This window comes from Copadichromis virginalis, linkage group LG11 (assembly GCF_057382275.1).
Source record: "Copadichromis virginalis isolate Kocher_CV1m ecotype Utaka linkage group LG11, C_Virginalis_male_GT1.1, whole genome shotgun sequence".
Lineage (NCBI taxonomy): Eukaryota > Metazoa > Chordata > Actinopteri > Cichliformes > Cichlidae > Copadichromis > Copadichromis virginalis.
In genome coordinates, this window is record NC_140628.1 from 19,841,790 (window position 1) to 19,859,005 (window position 17,216).

General features: G+C 40.1%; 1 long non-coding RNA gene and 1 pseudogene across 1 annotated transcript; both read left to right on the forward strand.

Moving 5' to 3' along the window:
* Positions 1–5,165: 5,165 nt before the first annotated feature.
* On the forward strand, positions 5,166–7,112 carry LOC146698409 (uncharacterized). The gene is made up of 3 exons (XR_014923026.1): positions 5,166–5,529; positions 5,619–5,682; positions 5,985–7,112. It is a non-coding gene; the product is annotated as an uncharacterized LOC146698409 (long non-coding RNA).
* A 1,323-nt stretch (positions 7,113–8,435) lies between these two features.
* On the forward strand, positions 8,436–13,748 carry LOC146698410 (E3 SUMO-protein ligase KIAA1586-like; annotated as a pseudogene).
* Positions 13,749–17,216: the final 3,468 nt, after the last annotated feature.

Below are 17,216 nucleotides of genomic sequence, written 5' to 3' on the forward strand. Positions count from 1 at the left end.
ACCCCCCTCATCCTAGATAACACAGTAAGGAAGTCCAGCAGTTCATTTATCTAAACAAAAGGCTCTTATACTTAAACAGATATACGTGTGTTTACTATACCATAAATCAGCAAAGGAAGATACGATCTCTCCTCTGTAGGGGAGTGAACTCACCCCCTCTTCATGCCACACAGAGTTGTTACAGACCTCTTATAAGAGGTCTGTAACAATACTTATTTTCCACCCTAATTTACGAATAAATTCTTTACAAATCCTACCATGTGAATTCATGGATTTTTTTTTCACATTCTGTCTCTCACAGTTGAAGTGTACCTCTGGTGCAAATTACTGACCTCTGTCATCATTTTAAGTGGGGGAACTTGCACAATCGGTGGCTGACTAAATACTTTTTTGCCCCACTGTACTCTGAGGGTTGTCAAACTGTTGCTCCACCCTGTCCCTGTACTCACGTTTGGCTGCTTTGATCGTTTTCCGGAGTTGGTAATGTGCGTGTTTGTAGTCCGATGTGTTCGCGGAGGCAAAGGCGGTGTTCCGTGCCGCGCGAACATCTCCGTTAATCCAGGGTTTTTGATTTGGGAAGGATTTAACTGTTCTGGATGGGACGACATCTTCCACGCATTTCCTGATGAATCCGCAGACTGAGTCTGTGTACCGATCAATGTCCCTAGCAGCCACATGAAACATTTCCCAGTCCGCGTGATCAAAACAGTCCCGCAGCGTAGACTCCGATTGGTCCGTCCAACAGTGCACCGCCCTCCGGGTTGGAGCTTCCTGTTTCATCTTCTGCCTGTAGGCGGGCAGGAGCAGGATGGAGCGGTGATCTGATTGGCCGAATGGGGCGCGGGGGAGGGCTTTGTTCGCATCCCGGAAAGAGGTGTAGCAGTGGTCAAGTAGCCGGTCTCCACGAGTGTTAAAATGGATGTGTTGGTGGAGTTTGGGTGAGACTTTCTTCAGGTTTCCCTTATTAAAGTCTCCGGCTGTGATAAACGCTGCCTCTGGGTGTACAGTTTCCTCACTGCTGATCGCGCTGTACAGTTCCCTGAGTGCTCGGTCAGTGTCGGCTTGTGGGGGAATGTAAACAGCCGTAATAATCACTGCTGTAAATTCCCTCGGTAGCCAGAATGGCCGGCACTTAATCATCAGGTACTCCAGGTCCGGTGAGCAGAAGGATTTTACCGGGTGCACGTTCGCATAATCACACCAGCTGTTGTTGATCATGAAACATACACCACCGCCTCTGCTTTTCCCAGTAAGATCCTGTGACCTGTCCGTGCGGTGCACAGAGAACCCCGGTAGTTGTATTGCGGAGTCCGGTACCTTGTCCGATAGCCAGGTTTCTGTGAGGCAGATCACGCAGCAGTCCCGCATCTCTCGCTGGAATGAGATCCGTGCCCGAAGCTCGCACAGCTTGTTCTCCAGAGACTGCACATTAGCCAGTAATAAACTGGGTAACGGTGGTCTGTTAGTGCGCCGTCTCAGTCGAACCAGAACGCCAGATCTTCTCCCTCTGCGTCGGCGTTTGCGGCCTCCAGGGCCAGAGAACAAAGGCGTCTCAGGTGAGATGAATGGGGGGTCTGCGAACGGAGGGTCCGTGTTGCAAAACTTGAACTCCGGAAAGTTATAAGAAAGTCCGTCTTTTATGTCCAGTAAGGTTTGTCGGTCGTACACAAGGAGACATGTGCTAGTCGTGAAAAAATAAAGGAAAAGTAAAATTAAGCACAGAAAACAGCTGTTGCTTGGGGGAGCTCGCGACGAGGCTGCCATACTCGGCGCCATCTTAGAGAGGTCCAATCTGATGTTTTAGAAAGCGACTGCTGTTTGAATGGTCATGTCGCATTAAATCCGTCTTTTACGTCACTGACACAAGACAGACACCAATTATCAGCGCCGGCTGAAGACACCGTGACCGCTTCCTGGCCATTCATTGTGGATGTTAGTGAAACTTTTGGGAAGACAGTATTGGAGAAACGTGAACATTTTATTTGCAGGCCCTACTGTATAATCTGCAGATTCTGACAGAAATCTATCCTTTGAAGCACTGCACCTCTCTAAAACAGCAATAAGGATAATTATTAGGCCATATGTAAATAACAAAATTACTTTACAACTTAAAGCTAAATTAGGAAACATAAAGTCCGAAACAAGTCTTTATATTAAGGGCCATCAGTCAAACAATACTGTTTGGACTGGGTCTAAACAGAACGCGTTGTGTGTGACGTCTTCTTTTGCGAAGGTGGGCCGCTTTGAGGTAGGGGTGGGTTCTTATAATCGATTCATCGATTAAAATCGATTCTGGCTTGGATAACGTAAAATCGATTCATTAAAATCCTGAATCGATTTTTTTATATAAATTTATTTTGCCCAAAATGCCAGAATCTCAGGTGAAATCTCACAAAATTTCAAGAACCACCAAACAGTTAAGACAGTAAATGAGAGCAGGAACAGGGATTCTGCACAAAGACTTAAACACACAGCGGGACCCGCGGATCAGAATCAGTTAGATGTCGCTTTTCTCACAGTCGGGGCTGAAAGCCGACAGCTCGCTGACTCTGATCTGTCGGTGGGTCTGCGCTTTGTGTGCACGCCCTTTATGCGCCGATTCTAAAGCTGTTAGTTTGATCTCTCTCCAAACAATATTGACCGAACCAGCAGCAAAAGAAGATCCAAACGCTTCACATAAACATCGTCATGAATTCACTCAGACTTTTACTGTTTTGCTTCCACTGCGATGCACAGCTCTCTCTCTGTACTTCAAGAACAGTTTCCCTTTCTTCATTATTCGCTTGCTTGTTACGCACAAATCTACTGTTGTTTACAGGCTGTCGGCCGCTGTTTTTTCCCTTTTACATTCTTCCGAAAAGAAAACCTCATTTCTGCTGTTCAATACTGAACAAATTTAAACTTTTTAAAATTATTCAAAATGCAAAACGCTGTGTCTCTAATAAAACCGCTGTAACTTCAGAGGTGATGTTCATATGTTGATTAATGGTTTTCTTTCGTTTTTGATGTACTGCAGAATATTTTTATAAAATCCCAGGCCAGGAAAATCACCTTCATGTTTTTCTGTGTTTTATCCTCAGCTACTTTGACACAAAGGCCTCTGCTGTGATGCTCACACCTGTGATAAAGTCTTGCGTGTGTCAGCTTCCTTTTTATTGATACAAAAATATGTAAATGTACTGATCTGAATTATAATATTTCTGACTGTCAAAATTTCCCAGATTTAAATCGAATCGAATTAAATCGAATCGTGGATCGAATCGATTCGGGGCCTTGTGAATCGGAATTGAATCGATTCTAGAAATCAGTGACGATACCCAGCCCTACTTTGAGGGTTCACACAAGAGCGCGTTTGCTGTCACAAGCAGACAAAAAAAATCGGATTTGATCAAAAAATCGGAATTCAGCATTGAGACCAGCAGTGTGAATGTAGCCTTTGTTTCCCTGAAGGTAAGAACTGCTCCGTGGGATTTGATAAACTGGAAATTTAAAGGTTGCATGTAAATCCTCATGTTTTTAAATCAGATATCGGGCCTGTAATTTTTTTTAAAAAATTTTAACTAGCACTTTGGTCAACCTGTGTTGTTTTAAATGTGCTTATCAATAAATTGATTAATTGACATTATGTTTTTTATCTTGTAAAATTTGCTGCAAAATACTGAATTTACTCTACAGGTAATGCAGGATAAACAGGTAGGACTGCCACGATTAGTCGACTAGTCACGATTACATCGACTATCAAAATCATCGACGACTAATTTAAAAGTCGATGTGTCGTTTGAAGCTTTGTAAGATCCTGAAAGACTATACACCAGTTTTTGAATTGTGTCGATAGGCCACGTAAAACCAGAGTTATGATAAAAAATACACACAATGTTTTTGTTTTTTTTTGTTTGTTTGGGTTTTTTGAACAAAACAGTGGTGTTTATAGCGGGAAGAACGGCAAAAACGACGTTTTCTACGGCCCGCGCTACCAAACACTCTTCACTTGTGAGTAAAAAAAAAACAAAACAAAAAAACACCCCTTCCCTATTGGTGTTAGAATTTACCATGTCAGCCAATCAAAAAAAAATGATATGGCAACATGCGGCACTTGGTTGTTTAGGGAGAAGGGGTAGTTTTAGGAGTGACACCCGCGACGGAAAGTGGGCGAGCAAAAGAAAGAGAGCGTGCGTTTTCATATGTGAGACATTAGTGACGTTTAGCGTGTTTAGAGGCTAGAGTTAATGTGTAGTGTAGTTATTGTTTTGTATTGTGTGTCAGTTATACTGCTGAATGTCACATTTGCTCCAAAAAAGCCATCAAAAGCAGATCCCAGTGTAAACGCTGTTCCCACATGGAAAACCGGACTGATACACCTCCTGTTGTCAGACCTGCAGGGTTTAGGCCTGTGCTGTTCTCTTCTGTCTTATACCGAACACAAACTATTTTTTTGGACTGGCACAAATAATTTGTGTGCCTTCTTATTTGATGCAGAACACCTGATTGTTCTGTAAATAGATTTAAATGGTTATATAAAAAACGCCTGAGGCCTTGCCTGCATTTTTAGGTAAATAGTACCATATAACTTTGTTTGCAAAACTTGTGCATGAACCCGAAGTTCCCAAATTGATATAAAAATTGTTAGTTTTCAAAAAAAGTGTCCTCCTGAATGGGATTATAAGATAACAAGCAGTGCTGTGTGTTTGGCAGATGGCAGGTCATGACGGACAGTTCAACTCTCGTGCCACTTTTTGTTATAAATGTATTCATAAGTGTGCTACATTGGTTTTGCATCAAAATTACTTAAAAAAAACCCCTGACAAAACCATGAGCAATTATCTGGAATAACTAATTTTAACATCTTATTTCTTAAGGCTGTATTTTTAGCAACAACACTTAATGTGTTTTTAAAACAAAATGGTAGGTTTATAAATGAGACTGAGTCTTATTTGATTTCTGTGTTTTAGGTCTCAAACATAGTCCAGCATTGACGAACCATCAGTTTGGAAGGGTTACCGATATTTGTTCGCGACGACGAGACCAAACTCTTCTTAACATGTCTGGTGAGTATGCAAATCTTCTCAATCTTCAGTTTTGGTTTACGGTGTAACCCACATACAATGAGGGTACCACTTTAAGGACTGATATGAGGAGAGATGGACAGCCTGCCCAATCAATCGAAATGCACAGGTCCCAGTATGTTTTGACCAATGGGAGAGCAGTCTGCCGCTGTATGTCCCACCTACGTGCTCTGTGTTTGCTGCTATGTGTGGAGGTAGTCGCGCGCTGGCAGGAGAAAAGAGAGACTGAAGCTTTTGAGCTGGAAAAAAGTATTAGATATAAGTTGCAACCAACTGTGTTGCACATAAGTTCACTGGTTATCAGCTACCTTTCATGTTAAAAGTAGCCACAGTGAGTAAGCAGGCAAATGCTGCATTTTTCTGGTGACTTTAAAAAGTACCGCGTGGAGCTAAACTGTTAGCCTTTGTTAGCTCTGGTTGCTATCAACTGCCTGGAAGTTCATCTCAATCTGCTTCCAGAAGTAAGGTAACACTTGAAGCGCAACTTATGTTTATTTTTCCTTCATGTCGTATTACGGTTATTAAAGAGAAAACATGTCCTGTTACGTTATTTAGAGCCCTGCATTTTCCGACCGAGAGACACTATGCCATTGTCTTCGGCCGTGATGCGCTGAGATCAGTGAGCACATGTTGTATGTCTCAGTTAGTTCACGTCTGTTTCACATTTTATTGTTGAGAAACTGAATTAATCTCAATTGTTTGATTAATAATTGTCGCATATGCGACATATATGCATATGCACTGACTTTACTTGGTTTAATGCATAGTTTGTGTAAGAGAAATGTTTTATTTTTGCAAAATTGAGTATTTTTATTGCAAATTTATGTTGAATGTGATTTAAACAAAATCCTAAGTTGTGAATTATAGCTAGAACAGCATAATTAATATTTGAATTGCTCTTCTGACCCTGTCTGTTGACAGGTCAGGTTTTTTTTGTATGCTGAATTGTTCCTGAGGTGGATTCCTCCGGTGAAATAGATGGCGAGCCTTCCCACCTGGACTTAGAGAGACTGAGATTCGCTTCTTTTCCACTTGATGATCTGCTGCACCTTGCGGTGTGGTAGGACTGTATCACTCACACTTTCACGCACAGCTGGTTATACATAAGACCACTGACTGACATTCTCTCATCCCTATTTTCTTTCACACCCTGGGAATTTTTTGGACTTTACCCCTTGGACATTTTTTATTTGGGACTTTAAATAATGAGCTGTTGTGTAGAACATTCTCCACATGTGAAAAGAGTGTGAGATTTTCATTTGAATGTACATTGGATTTGTGTAATCTGTTCTATAAGAGTTAAGGAGTCAGGTTACTAGGGTGCACCCGAGCATTGAAACCCGAACATTGAAAACCAAAAATAACACTTGGCCAAGTCATTGCTTTAGTAGTTTGTGTTTTACTTTTCTTTTAATTTTTGTAAGTTTCCTTTCTACCATTGTAAAGTGTCTTTAACCTGTGCTTGTCAACCTTATGGTTTATGTCACTAAAGTTGGCCGGTTCTTTTGAGTTACATTCTTGTCTCTGTGTCTCATTTGAACACACCCCTGTGCTCCTATAGTCGAGCCTATTGGTCCATTGATATATTCTTTTCAACAATTCCCCTTACTGTGTTACAAGACACTTATATGTACTGTTGTTAATTTTGCATAGGATACAGATCCAGTTGAGAGGGCAACCCGCGGTGTTACGGTGGGCATCCTCACTGTTCTGGAGGACTGCGTGGGACCCAACTCGCAGTCCACAGGGGTCAACACTGCCATTGTTTTGGAAGAGGACATTATTCTTGATGATCTGACAGACCTTCCCACTGCCTTTGCCTACCTGTTTGGCCTACTTTATGGGCTCAACATGGAGTTTCCAAAAGAACTCAAGTACACATTTGTTTGCTGTATGGAAACCAGATAGAAGAGTTCACATCCTGCCATCTTATGTTTTGATCTGTTTGTTAGTGACTATCAATCAAGATAGGTTTGATATTCTGACTGACAATACCACACCTTTAAAATGGGATGAGTAACATTTATTACAAAAATTTGCCTTTTTTTTTTTTTTTTTTTTTTGGAAAAGGACTTTATTTGTGGCTGAATGTTGTCGGTATGTTAAAAATGGCTCATCTCAAAACATTGTCAGTGGTGCAGTTGTGTTTGAACACAATAAAGTTATTTGAAAATCAACATTCATTCATTAATACAACAGGGAGCACCTTATGAAAACTATAAAGGATACTTTTTCTAGACTTTAGGAAATTGATTGGCAAAACAAAAAAAGTATGTTGTGTAAACTTTAGGAATTACATTGTTAAAACAATAAAAAATATATTTTGTAAACTTTAGGAAATATGTTGCCAAAATTAAAACTAATACCTTGTGTAAACTTAAGGAAATACACAATAAAAAACAATAAAATATGAGTTAAGAAAAAGCACAGTTATTAATCTTGTAAACACAAAAACATTAGTTGAAGCAACTTTTCTCCTAAACTTGAAATTATATGTTATCCATCAGAACCTAAAAATGTAAATGCAGTGGGTTGCCTTGAGTTTTTAAGTTTTCGCAACAATTTTTTTTTTTTTACAGTGTGCTCTGACCAGCTTTAAAGGGTTAACAATAACAATGTATTGAATAATGACTTTACACCTGGATTGGCTGGAGGACTGTTTACTTAGCCTGATAGGCCGAAGGACACTGTCTCAGCTGAACTATGGACACGCACACACACACACTTACATATGTGTAAGGTCGGGGGGGTCCTATTTCACTGCAGGGCAACCTGCATGTGACGAATAAAGCTTTGATTGATTGATAAAAAATAATATAAAATAGTGTGCAAATACTGATAACAGTGCAAATGTTTGGAATATAAGAAATAAATGAAAAATGTAAACATCTATGTTTAGTGAACTTTGCAGTGTTACTCTGTGGTGCAGCTACGACACTGTAGCAAAGTTTACACACTGTGTCTACTTGATCCACGTCTGACTCCGCGAACCCATAATGTTTCCACACCACCGAAGTTTTTTTTTTTTTTTACCTCTCTTTTCAATCAACGGCACTCTCCTCTCCAAATAACTTCTGCTTAGCTTTCCGAGCTTCCCTCGGGTTCTCTTAATTGTTGTGAAGCGTGTTCGAAATGCAGAGAGGTGCGCTCGATTTGCCACACGGAGCAGCGCGAGAGTAAAGCATGAGGGAGGTGCTAATAATCGGCTCAGTCATTTTTAATGATCGTTGAAAGCCCAGATCGTAATCGTGATTAAAATTCGATTAATTGAGCAGCCCTACCGGCCCTCGAGGACTGCAGTTTGAGACTCCTGTTATAAATAGTACGTTTGCACAATAACTCAATAACACAAACATTAATATGCAAATTGTCATGACCATTGATCAACAACCGCTTGTGATCGGTTCATCAGCAACAGGTGAGTATGATCATCAGCAGGTGTGGCCGTCTCCAGAGAGGGAACCTCTCAGACCCCAGCGCTGTACAAAACCTAGGACACAGGCAAACACAGAAACACACATAAAAGGGAGAGAGAGACAGGGAGCTCTAGGATGTAGGGAAACAAACAGAAATGGCAGGTTCAGCCAGCAAGGACAGAGGGACGGTGACAATAATCAGTCACAATATAACTGTTAACTTATAAAAATGTATCAACTTACAACTACTTATAATCTTTACAAAATACAGAAGGGCAGGCCGCTTGACCATCATTTTTTATCAATTGGTCAAAGGCGTAGAGCAGGGGTGGCAGACATAGTGCCCACTGGCTGATTACAATTCTATCTGGCCCTTGGATTCGCTGGCCAGTGACATCTGACCCAGTCTGCCAATCCTCCCGGAAGCCCCTCCACAAAATGCTCCAATGATATCCAGCAGCCTCCACCCTCCGTTAGGCTGGGTGTCATAGCAGCGTGGTGTAACAGGTTTTCCCATCCAGTGTGTGTATCAGATGCTGTTGTTGCCATCCATGTGGGCACCACCAGAGACAGCCCCTGCCAGAACAGAAACTAAGACTGTAAAAATCTGCGCCTGTTTTTTGATGCGTTCTATTTATTAATGATTATTATGAGCAAACTATGACTTTTTGCATTCTGTTTGTTTTTTTAATCTTTACTAGCCACTCTCTAAATCACACTCAAACTGCAATTAAGAAACCAAACTTCTTGGAAACTGTTGATTCTGTGACTTATAAAGTTCTTAAGTAATCCAGGTAAAGCTTAACTTCAATTCTTGATTTATTCTGTAATCTCTGGTCATATCTTATTCCCCTCAGTTTATTTGCTGCCATTGTCCCTTCTTTGTAATTGATTGTATTTCATTGTTTATACTCAGCTGCTGCCTTTGACTCAGTATTTTGAGTTTTTTATGGACTTATCATAAATTGTCTTGAAATTCAGAAAGTATTTATGTTCTTGTTCCTGAGTATATTATGTTTGAGTGCCTCTGAGTTTGATAGTTATAGCTCTTGATTTCTTGTTATATGTTGGTTCTTCTTTTTGTGACCAGTCTGTCCTTCTCTCCATGTCCTGTTTTCAGCATCTTTGTGCTTGTTTACCTTCAGTTTCTCCAGTCTGTCATATCCCCTGTATGGTTTCTCTGGGTCTGTGAAGTGTCAGTCTTTGTTTCGGTGTTGACTTACCTTTGGTTTGTGTCTAGTTTACAGACTACAAACTAAACATGAAACTATAATCTTTTTATATCCTGATCTCTCCTTAGTTTGCAATATTTAGTTATCTTCATCATTGGCCCTGGTCATGTCTCCGTATCTACTCTGTGCCCTGTCTCTATGGTTGTCTGGTCTTCCTGTTATTCACATGTCTGTGTTTACTCCTTCCCTCTGTGTTTAAGTTTATGTGTCTGGAATCTGGGTCTATCTCTGTTTGTGTCCTGTCTTCTTTCGGTAGTCTCTTGTCCTGCGTGCATTGTGTTTCAATTCTGTTGCCCTAGTCTTGTTGCCTGGTGTGTTCTATCTTCCCGATTAACTAATGATTATTTAAGTCCTTAGTTTCCTTCTTTCTTTTTTGCAACCTCCCTATAGGTGTCTGTCCTGTCTGTTTGGTGGTTTCCTGTGTATTTCTTTAGTTAGCATTTCCAAGAATATGTCCAATTCTCATGACATTTTGCCTTTTTTGCCGTGTTATCTGCCTTTGTGCTTTGCCAAAATCCAGATCACATGAAGACCCATTCAACAGCTCATTTGGAAGTACTGACACCTGCTGGTTATTCAATGTACAGCAGCCCTGCTGTGATATTACATATGGGCTACATGCCAGTCGATATATAAACATAAAGATGTACCAAATTGCAGAATACCCATATGATGTCCTGAATAAGCCTATCTGTGATTGATTAAAGATGTATGTTATCATTGTGAGATACTGTGTCAAAATGCTCCCTAACAGCTGATGTTAGGGAACACCTCGGATCAGTGCTTTAAGTGGGCCGGTACGCGCCGGTACTCAGTACCGCCACTTCTAAATATAGCTCTTGAGAGTACCGCCACCTCTCCATGCGCCCAGAACGTGCTTTTAGCGTACCGGTACTCTCATTTGCACATCTGTTATAATCGTTTGGCTGCGCTGCCGCTTTTCAGAGCGCCCTTCACAAGCACGCTTCCTAATTCGTCCCACCGAGAGCAGAGACTACATTACCCATACACCAATGTGTTTTACAAGTGAAAAGCGCATGCGTCGCTTTTGCCGTTGTCATGTCAACAACTCAACGTGGTCCGGAGAGGGTGTGTAAAACGCGCAAACAGCTGCTCGGCTAAAATACAAAAACAATGAACACTTAATATGCTCTCCTGGCTTCAGACTCTGAGTAGTAAAAGAACATGGTCAGAATCAGAGGACTCGCTGGCTGACCCCCCACCAAGCCAGAATGATATCGCTGCAGGTCACACGCAAGCTAATGAAAGCTGCACTAGTGCCGCAGCCGCGGACGACGGCACTTTTTGCGACGATGAGGACGAGAATGACACCATTTCTACCGATGACAACAGCTGCGTTGCGAGCATGAGTGGCCAGAATGTTGGTCCCAAGCACAAGTCCGGTATTTCTCCACAAATTACAAGTGGCTGATCAGCAGAAATCAAAAGTTGGGTTGTAGTGTGTGTAGTCAAGTTTGTGCTCGCGTGGACATGCAGCAAGGGCAGAGAGTGTCGCAGGAGTGGAGTGGGTGCTTAATCTCGTCTTTTGGAAGGGACAAGGCTGCACAACAAAACTCACTACGAAAGAAAATAAAAGAGCACAGAGACTCAATTTATCACAAGAAAGCAGTTGAAATAAAAGAGAAGGCAACACAAAATACAATGCAAAAACACATTGAAGATATGAGAAAGGCTGACTACGCTTCAACTTGCAATGTGTTTAGAACAGCTTATAAGATTGGCAAGCATGGGCGTCCCTTTACAGACATGCCAATAGATGTCCAGTTGCAAGTCTTAAATGGTGTCAAGATGGGCAGAGTTTTGCACTCTAATAACTCATGTGCAAATATACTGGATCACATTGCAGCTGAAATGAAAAAGAAGGTAGTCAATGACATAGTGATGAATGAAAGAAAATTGTGTGTGCTCATTGATGAATCCACTACAATAAGTGGAAAGTCTGTGCTTGTCGTGTGCCTGCGGTCAGCTATTTCCAGTGAAAATCCAGACACAATATTTTTTGAACTGATTGAGCTGCAGGGGACCACAGCAAAGGACATCACTGAAGCACTGTTAGGATGTCTTCATAATAATGGCTTTGACCCTCACTACCTACAGGAACATTTGTTGGCATTTGCTTGTGATGGAGCCTCAGTGATGCTTGGGAGGAAAGCAGGAGTTGCTGCCAAAGGAGCTTGCAAAGAAAAGCGTCTGGACTTCTTTAAGTTGCTTGAAGATGTTTCACCTCTCATCCGAGAAGCTTCTTCAGTTCTAAGGTCAAATGGTGGAGAGTCCCAGATATAAACCTAGTGGGAGAAACCCCCCACAGAGGGACAAAAGGACCCCCTGATGATCCTCTAATCGCCTGAGCCAAGGTGTGAGACTGGGTGTGGGTCCCAATCAGCCAGAGTTTCGGGTGTGTTCATTGTGAAACCTGGCCCCACCTTATCATGCAAATTCCTGAGGTCAGATGGCCCAGGATGTGAGTGGACGTTAAGGCGTCTGGGAAGGGATCTCAAAACTGGATTATAGATGGCAGAGAGTTGGTGTCGTAAACCCCCGCCTCTGTTCAAAGATGGTCGCTCACAGTGGACATAGATGGCTTCTTTCACTCCTCTTTCAAACCATCTGTCCTCTCTGTCCAAAATGTGAACATTGGCATCCTCGAAAGAGTGTCCTTTATCCTTAAGATGCAGATGGACTGCTGAGTCTTGTCCTGTGGAGGTGGCTCTTCTGTGTTGTGCCATGCGCTTGTGAAGTGGCTGTTTGGTCTCTCCAATGTAGAGGTCTGAGCATTCCTCGCTGCACTGTACAGCATACACCACATTGTTAAGTTTGTGAGAACCTTCACAGACAGGAGTTGCTGTGCAGCTTTGTTCCAAATTCCCTTACCTGTTTGTCTGGCATTGTTCCAATCACAGACTGGAACTGGCAGTTTGTGATGTTTTGAAGGAGGTAGGAGGAATCAACCACTTTAAAATATTCTTAGATCAGCTTTACTCCCTCTACCATGCATCACCAAAAAACCAAAGGGAGTTAACAGAGAGTGCTCACAATGTTGGACAACGTCTCCTTGTGATAGGCCGTGTTTTATCAGTGCGTTGGGTTGCTTCAAGTGAGAGAACAGTGAAAGCATGTATGGGAGAACTACCAAGCTCTGCAGGTACACTTTACAAGTGCTGCTGCTGATACCAGCAGGGACTCAAGAGAGAGCAAAATACAAATTAGTTTATAATTTATTTTATGTACATTTTGTTAAAAAAAAATTTCAATACCTTTTTGCACATTTTATTTATGTTCAGTAGCTCTTTCTAGCTCAAGCAAATCCACAAACTAATAAAATGATTTATTATTTTGTATAAAGTTGTCTGTTGACTGTTGTATATAAAACCCATTCAATATAGTTGTTGTTACCTCAGGGGAGGCAGAAAAAAAATAGAGTACCGGCACCTCTTTTGGGCCACTTAAAGCACTGAGCCTATCCCAGCTGTCATAGGGCGAGAGGCGGGGTACCCACTGGACAGGTCGCCCTTCTGTCGCATGGCCAACACACAGGTACAGACAACCATTCGCACATTCACACTTAGTGGCAATTTGGATTATCAAATTAACCTATCCCCACAGGTTGCATGTCTTTGGATGGTGGGATGAAGCCAGAGTACCTGGAGGGAACCCACGCAAACACAGGGAGAACATGCAAACTCCACACAGAAAGACCCCGGCCTGATGGTGGAATTGAACCAAAAATAATTATGTATTTATTTATATTTTTATCTTGTTTCAGACCTCTAATCTGTTCTTCTGTTAATCTGATAACTCCCCTTTTATAAAACAATGGTATGGGTGAAAATATATGCATTTTGATACATATTGACTTCCCCATTGTACCATATATGAAACAATATTGAGACATAATAAAGCTGAATGCAAACTAACAAGTCACTTCTCATCCCAAAGAAATAATAGCACGCTAACATATCTGTGTCACTTTCTTTTAGATGCGGCAAAGAGAAGAAGAGATTAATCCTTTAGAGTAGATTTTGTTTTTCATATGTGTTTGCTTCAAAGGTATGATGCTGTTTGTACAATGTATATATTTAGTGATAAGCTGTACAACACAAAAACTCTTCAATCTAAAAGTCTACTTTTTAAAATCTTACGATGTTGTTTATTTTTCAAGCAATTTTTGTGAGGAATTTGTATTTTGTTTTATGCATTTACACTTTCCTTCTCTGCTTGATTGTCCTGTTTCTGTACTTCATTTAATCATTGTTTGTTGCATAATTTGTTACAGTTACTCAAACAAAAGCCTCATCTAGGACCGCTGATGTGCCATCCTCAGTTAAAGGTCTCCGTGGCTCATGTGTGGTCATCCCATGCTCTTATGACTACCCAGCTGGAGAAGACCAAAAAGTCAACATATTCACAGGGATTTGGAAGACCACGGAAAGAGAGCGTGTCATCTATCATCCAACTGAATCTAAAATTCTGGAGAAATATAGGAGACGAACAAATAAATAAATAGTGTGCACAGTTCAATAACACTTTAACCTCCTAAGACCTGAACTCTTTCATGGCATGCATTTTTAATTTTTCTTTGCTATTTGGGCTGATTGGGACCTGATAAATTTAAAAACAAAGAATTATCGTTTTACCTGATGTAGTTTGTGAGAACAGGATATCTGGCCCTTGAGAGCAAAATATAAGATTGCGGACTAGACAAAAAAAGTGATGTCCACATATGTTAACGGCAGGTCATAGGAGGTCAATAATAATAACGCATTTGTGCAAAACTACAACTCAACCTACAAGATCACTTTAATATCAAATATCATGTAGCAGTGTTGGTTTCTATGACTCAATTCATAAGTGTATAACTATGTAAGTTTAAAACTAAGGTTTTCAGTTAATACAGACATGTTTATGTAATTGTGTATTTTTTCATCCTAAAGCAGGAAAACTCGTGGAGACATGAAAAGACAAAATTGTACCAAGTGAAGTTCCCATCATTTTCATTTTCTTTTTTATTTCTTTTTTTTTTCTTTTTTTTAACCAAATCTGATTCATTTTTTGTGGATTAAAGTCAAAAAAAAAAATCTTCCTATTATTTCACCCCATATTTATTTGCTAGTGTTGGGTGTTGGAAAGCTCAGAAGGATGATTTAAAAAATAAAGAAATTATATACATATCATTAACATAAAAAGGAATGTCCAGAATTCAAAGCTTTATAAAATATAACATCAGTTTCACAGTACATTAATGGGCGGGTCCTCCAGCTGGATCCAATCACGCCGGGGCAGTATATCCACGCACCAATCGGAACAGGGCCCTGGCACAGCTAAATTAACATAGAAAAAACACAACACCTGCACAAACAAACACATGGACATACAAGTTCGTAACACATGCATGAATGATGACAACCTCAATCAGGATTTTTGTCTTAAATATTTTTATTCATCTTTCTATGCCTAAAGATAAATAAACATACTTAATTCAAAGATCCCGATTGAGGTTGTCATAACCCTCTTTAACCATGTCATGCATGACAGGGTTAAACTATATAAGGAACTTGGAAAGGAAGCAAGTGGACTTTCAGTCACTTACTCTGCAAGCGACTTAGACTACTATGACCTGGATGACTGAGAATCTACATAGACATGATGTCATATGCTATTTAGAAAGACTAAATTAAAACATTCTCATAAGGGATAGAAAGTACGTGCACTGAAAAAAAGGTATTGGCCAGCTCTTGGATTTATGTAAGCATCTTGCGTGTATTTAACACAATTGCCTCATGCTTTAAAATTAAGTGTAACTATATAGTGTAGAAACTACATAATATGCAGAGAGGGTAGATTAAATTGTTCATATCATGTTCGAGTGAAGTAAGTCAATAATATAGCAATGTTAAATTTCGCGACACTGCACGGGATTTCAGTTTTGCATGCTTTGGATCGTGGTTTGAGGAAGGAATACATCTCAGTCAAGTCAAGCAGCCGCCTTTATTTTTTTGGTAAACCAAAAGAAGTGAATTAGGTGGTTGTTACGTTACAAAAAGTTTACCTTTTAATTTGAACACAAACGTTTCATGTTTCTATATTGAACGAAATTAAATCATGTAGGATCTGTACAAAATTCAACTTAATTTGTTTTTGTTGAGATGGCATGATACAATCTAGTAAGAGTGGTTAGTTGCTGGACACATAAAATTAACAAGATCACATGAGATTTCAAAATCACTGAAGTTATAAGAGGCAGACAACTACACACACACTTTTTTAATGTGGTTTAACCTGTCAGGGATAAAAATGTGAAGACAATTCTGCATCAAGCCTTGAAATCATTGCTTTCCTACTTTTGATAAGCCTGGATTGGTGGCATGGTTATTACTACTGTGGCCTCACAGTAAGAAGGTCCTGAGTTCAAATCCACAATCTGGTGCAAACCAGATTAGACTTTGTTGAACATTATGTAAAATGAAGACAACATGTAGTATTTAAGTGACCAAGTACTGGGGTAAAGGTTATTGAATAGTGTTGAAATAAAATGACAAAATTGAGAAGGATAAAAATATTCCAAGAGCTCAACTTACTTCATCTAAACATGCTTCAATCGCATTTTCTGAACACAAAATGCACAGGTTTATTGAATATGAATACGTTGTGTTGATTTAACTCATGTGTTTAAGTTTCTGCCAAAGCAAAACATTTGTGTGCAACCAATGTCCACTATGGAATCAAATAAATCCAACATGGCCTTTTTTCCCGTGTATTTTTATCATGTCGAACTTAAGTATTATATTCCAGTTTTTCTATTTTCTTTAATTCAAATTTATTTTAAAACATAGACAGTATATGTAGGAAAGGCCAATTTGTGCTTTGCTTTGATGTGATATGCTTTGAAAATTTACCATTTCAATATTTGTTGACCAGTGAATATGTTTTTATAAGTGTTTGATTATTATTGACTTTGTTATTAATTAGACAGTAACAACAGAAGATGTGCCTTTTGTCTTTATGAGAATGACAGAACACGTAACTCTTAATGTTTTAAGAGTATAGAAATATATGTGGAAATATAATCCATAAAATGTATGTTAGGAATGTTGTGAGTTCTTTGTGTGTGCTACATGAACATGTTGCATCAGCATTAACATTAACACCTTCACAGATATGGGTAACCACATGTCCAAATTTAATGTGGGATTACACTGCATTTTTATCTCCATCCATCCATTAATCCATTTTCAACCACCCTAGGGGGCATGACAAAATTAGACATTTTGGCCTCTGGATTTCCATCTATATTCAGCAACAACTTTATTAGATACACCTGTTAGATTAGATACACCACAACTCATCAGGTCTCCAGTCACCAGATCTCATTGAAGAGGCCTTGGGATGTGCTTGAAAGGCAAATTTGGATGGGAAGCTGTGACACAAGACTCAATTTTCTATTTGTTGCAAGAAAACCCCTGATAGAGTGCTACTGTGCTTCCTCT